The sequence below is a fragment of the Parus major genome, chromosome 1, assembly GCF_001522545.3.
Source record: "Parus major isolate Abel chromosome 1, Parus_major1.1, whole genome shotgun sequence".
Lineage (NCBI taxonomy): Eukaryota > Metazoa > Chordata > Aves > Passeriformes > Paridae > Parus > Parus major.
In genome coordinates this window covers 85,351,334-85,356,705 of record NC_031768.1, presented here as the reverse complement: position 1 = coordinate 85,356,705, position 5,372 = coordinate 85,351,334, and positions in this window count along the sequence as shown.

Sequence of the window (5,372 nt, the reverse complement as noted above, 5' to 3'; positions counted from 1 at the left end):
CACTGAGCCCTGGGGGACCCCACTAGTGACCAGCTGGGTGTAACTCCATTCACCACCTCTCCCTGGGCCTGGCTATCCAGAGAGTTTTTTACCCAGCAAGGAGTGCACCTCCGCTAGCCACGAGCAGCCAGGCTCTCCAGGAGAATGCTGTGGGAAAACAAGTGTCAAAGGCTCTACTGAAGTCTGGGTAAACTACATCCATGGCCTTTCCCTTATCCATTGAGAAGGTCACCTTGTCACAGAAGGAGATCAGGCTGGTCAAGCAGGACCTGTCTTTCCTAAATCTGCTAGCTGGGACTGATCACTGGTTCTCCTGTATGTGGCACATGATGGCACCCAAGATAATCTTAGGCAAAATTTCAACCAAGAACCACTTTATGAGCAAAAATTCCTAGCATTTTTCTTAAGAACTTTATCCTCTTACCCTCAGTGGAGGCCCAGAGATCCCCTCTGTGTTTTCTGAGTAATTTTTAATACTTTTTTTTTTTTTCTTTTCTCCTTCACAACTAGGCTTAAAATGCTTCAGCAGATTCCCATGGGGAGGATCTGGATTCACATCTTGTAGTTTGGGTTAAACATTTTTCATGTAAATTTTCCCAATGGTTGTATTTTCTCTAGTCTGGATATCTCACAGGGATGCAAGAGGCAATCAGCCTCATTTCAAGAGATCATATGGCACCATGTGTGTTTTACTTGAATGTTTGTATGTGCAGAGGTGCCTTTCACTCTCCCAGTGTGAGCTTAAGCAAAGACACTTATAGGAGTCCCTCATGTAGCTTATTTCACAAATACAGACCCTCATTTTTCTGGAAAAGCAATTGCCTTATGGTAGAAAAAAAATAGATGGCTATATTACTTCTAATTCAAAACAAAATGCAATTTAGCTGTATTAGAAATTTTGCTCAGCTGTCACTGAAGCTGGTTCATTCCACAGACTCCTCTGAATAGAGGTGCCAAAAGTCCTTGACTGTGTAAACCCCAAACATCACAGAAGACAAAGTGACATAATATTAATATCTAGCAAAATAGATGAAGAATTTTATTTGTTCTCAATGACACTGTTTGTACAGGCATATTAAACGAAAAATTGGATGGAAGAGCCAACTGTGCATAGTTTGGATGCACAACATGCCAAACCTTACAATAAGCATTTCATGAGAACAAACAGTCACGTAAGATTTTTTTTCATTCAAAAGTTAAAACCACAAATTCACAAGACAAAACAAGAAAGGGGGATCATTCCTGGAGGTGTCTAAGAGGCCTGTAGACAGTTTTATCAAAGCACCTATATGATTTAAATGAATGTATCATTTAAACTAGACTTAGGCAGGTAGGTTAGTGGCAAATGCCATTAGCTGCTCCTTGGGAATCTCCCAGAAGCAGCAGACATGAGATAATGGAAACTTCCACAAGAAGGCTCAAGCTTCAGCTGGAGAACAAGCCACTGTAAGTCAGCAGCTGAAGGCATAATGCATGCACACATCCCTGCTGACCCCCAGGCACTCTCTGATCGTTGAAGAGGGCACACTATGTCCCCTCCCACTCTTCTACAAACAAGAAACAATCCCAGGAGGGGTGTCTACAGGGAATGTCACAGAGGACGATTTTCATGTAATATTAGTTGATCTTCCACGCTGCATAATGGTGGTAGGCATGGATAGCCCTCTGCAGAGACCAGTTCAGTAGAGGTTATGGTTTGTAAGCCAGGGAAGAGAAATTCTTCCCAAGAACTACCTATCCTGCTTCATTGATTAGACTGCATCTCAGATGGTAAGTTCAGAGAACATAACACAGAGACAGATATATTAGAAGGGCTGACCCCCACTTACATCATTCTGCCCTCTTTTTTTCCCCTCACTTGTTAGCCTTATTTCCCTGCACACAAGCATTGTTAGATGGGTTACACTTTAACCTAAGAAGCCAGGGAGATTAAAGCTATGGCTGAAAGATGAGCAGAAAAAATCAGAAGTGGAAACAAACTGTTCGAAAATAATTGGTGAGTACAGCTAATTTATTTGTAAAGTTCACTTTCCATTCCATGTAGTCATTATTAATCTGTCACACTGTGTGGTGGTGGTGGCGCGGCAGGCGGGTTCCTGCATCTGGGAGTGTTCTTCAGTCATTTCCTCGGTCTACTTCCTCTGCAAGGATGAAAGAAGATGGGAGGGAGCAGAAGTCAGACAGATATATCCATCTGCTTTCTAAAGCTGAGAGACAGAGGGAGCAAGATGTGGATGTGGAAGCCAGGTTGTGTGGGAAGCACAGTACAGGACAGTACAGAGAGCTACTGTTTTACCAGAGTGGAGGGTCATCCACAGCACTCACTACTTGTGTCATCTTTGAGGTAGTGTGAGGTTGAGAGAGGGCTGAAATTCTCCCTGACCCACTGGCAGAGAGAAGCAGAGTGGGATTTGTCACAACCAAAACATACACAGGGGCACAGTGCGAGCAGGCAAGGCTGGTCAGTGTAGCAGTGAGACATGTTCTGTTTATTTCTCTGCAAAACATTGAAGAAATATCCTGCACTCCTACTATACAGGGCAGGAGAGGAAGCTTGGCAACTGGGATCTGCCTTTTAGTCAGTGCAGGCCACCTTTGTACATTTAGACTAGTGGATGAGCCTCTTAGGTAGCAGTTTCCCACCAACCTTTCCAAAGAAGATAAAAATCTCTGCGTTTTAACAGAACTGGGGAAAAGTAGCCTAGAATCTAAGGTTTCCCCATGAGTCTCACACTGGACAACCAGACCACACCAAAATACTCTTTGGAAATGTTTTACTGTCCACTCAGTGTTTGGACTTATGCACATGTTTCCATGAAGGGAGGCTGTAGGTCCAGAATTAGCAGAAAACCATTGCACCTATGGACACAGTCCAAATTAACAAGCAGTATGGAATTGAAGTGTAGGAATTCATATTATTTTCTACTTTTTCAGATAAAAACACAAAAGGAGATAAATGCCACCATTTACTACCAGCAAAAGGCAAAGCTTTTGCCTTCTCCAAGTCCAAATCACTTTTTGTCTGTTCTCAGGTGTCACAGTCATCACGTCCTTTTCCCAAAAAGGTTTATCTTTCTGCTTTCCAGAAGGCTGTATATTTCAAACACCTGGAACTGGGCAATTGATGGAAAGCAAAACCTGCCGCCCTTTGTGCAGTATAGGACAGGAGAAATAACCTTGGTCAGAGCTTTTTATAGAAGCTCCTGAATTACCTGTGCTCCTAAACCAAATACACATGGCCTTGCATTGCAGAGAACACCCCAAAGATGACTGTATTCTGTCCTGCCAGCTCAGACTCCAAATCAAGACTGAGGGCTGGTTACCCAGGGCCATGAGGCACAGCTGCCTCCTGAGAAACCCTGGGGCAGCAGGAACCTAAGCAGGAAGCAGCTGTTCCTCCAGACAAACCAAAGGCAAATTTTCCATCTCTGTAACTCCCATGCTCTCTGATTTATATCCAAGATCTGTGCCCGTAAGTTGGGCCAATGTCATCCAAATTCAAACAGGAAGAGATAAGCAGTGGCTGGATGACCAAAAACACAATGAAGAAGATGTGGAGAGCAGTGAAGGAAGCAGTACCCTACCTGTGGTGCAGGGAGCGCTGTATTCCTGTGTGGCAAACTCATCTGGAAAAGAGAAGGGAAGGCAGAGTGAGCTGCCATGATCCCTGGCACTGCTGGCAGGGGGATGTTTTTCCCAGGCCCCCAGAGCAGGCTGGTGCCACCATCCCAGTTTCCCCCAGAGATCCCAGTTGGGGTGGGGACAGCCCCAGTGCCAGCCCTGTCTGGGGGCAGTGGCAGCAAGGCAGAGCCACCCACACAGGCAGCTCCAGCAGGGAATCTCCAGGGCATCTCCACCCCAGGGTAGCCAAGGGCTGCTCAGACACCTCCTGCCAGCACACTGGGCTGAGGTGGGGACAAACTGCTCTGTCACTGCCAGCCTGGCACAGCAGCCAGGACAGCAGAGGCACAAGGAGCAGCAGGTCTGCCTGGAAGCACAGGCACGGCCACGCTCCGGGGCCAGAAATGAAGACGGCACCCCCGGCATCCACGGCTCCAGCCCAGCCCCTCTGCACTGCCAGGGCTCGGGCAGGGCTGGGGTGGCAGTGCCAGGCTGGGGGCAGCTGTGGGTCCCCACAGCCCCCGTGCCCCTCCTCGCTCCCACAGGCACTCCAGGCACTCACCTGTCTCGTAGTAGTCATAGACCTTCACCTGGGCTGGCTTCAGGCCCCGCACGGGGATGTCCCGCTCCACCGTGAAGGAGAAGCTGAGGCTCTCCCTGCCCAGCTGGGGAAGGGAAGCAGTAGAGGCTCAGGGGAGCTCTGCACTGCAGGGGCTCCCCTGTGCCTCGGCACTGACCCCAGGCCCCCGTGCTCTCCCCTGCCACCCATGCTCAGGGGGACACAGGGCTGTAGGACTGGCTAAGGGACAGGGGCAAACCCTGGGACCCTTCCCCACCCTCGGGGAGCCTCTGCTGGTGGGGAGATCAGAGCCTGATCTGTGCCCAGGGTGGAGGCAATGCCTGCTGAGGGCTGGGAGAGAGTTGTCCCCTATGAGACTGGCAAGGTGAGTGATTTGTTTATGCTCTGTGATTACAAGCCTGGAGATGTTAGCAATGCTCTCCACCCCCATTTTGTGCTATTGCCACTGTGCTGTAGAGCTCAACACGTGCCCCACAGCAGACCTGGGTTCGTCCTCACCTGCTCGATGTACAGCAAAACATGGTTTGTGTTCACTTCTGTTCGCTGGATCTGGTGAAACCGTGTGTTTGAGAGCTGGAAAAAGGAGTTGTGGAGGAGGTTGATGATCTGAAGGGAAGTTAGTAAATCCTCCTGACTTTCTCCCCACCACTGAAGACTCACTATGTAGGTGCTGAGAAGTAAAGCACGGGAAGTCCACTTCCCAGAGGACTTGTCAAACACTCTGGTATGAAGCCCCACGTACTAAGTCTTCCCCTAACTCCCACCATCTCAGGCTCTTTCACCTTCTTGACACAAAAATTGAATAAGGGACCAGAATTGTCATGGCTGTCATGTATCTCTCAAGGCCCCTGAGTCCCTGATACTATATCTCATGCTGTCCTTCCAGCTTTCGATCTGGGGCTAAACAGCACATATAACTGCAAGCTACCACAAGAGCTTGAGGAGAGGGAAGGGAATGCTGCTGCTGGCATCCCTTATTCACCCCTACTCCAGAGCTGAGGGGTGGAAGATCTGGAGGAAAAGATGGACAGGTCTAAGAGAGAGAAGATACAAGGAAAATAATTAAATGCTAATTTAAATAATGAAATTGATGCCCTAGATTAAGGACAAATATCTTCAAGAAATGCTTCACACAACACCCTACCTTCCTCACTGAGGACTTCAAGGGGAC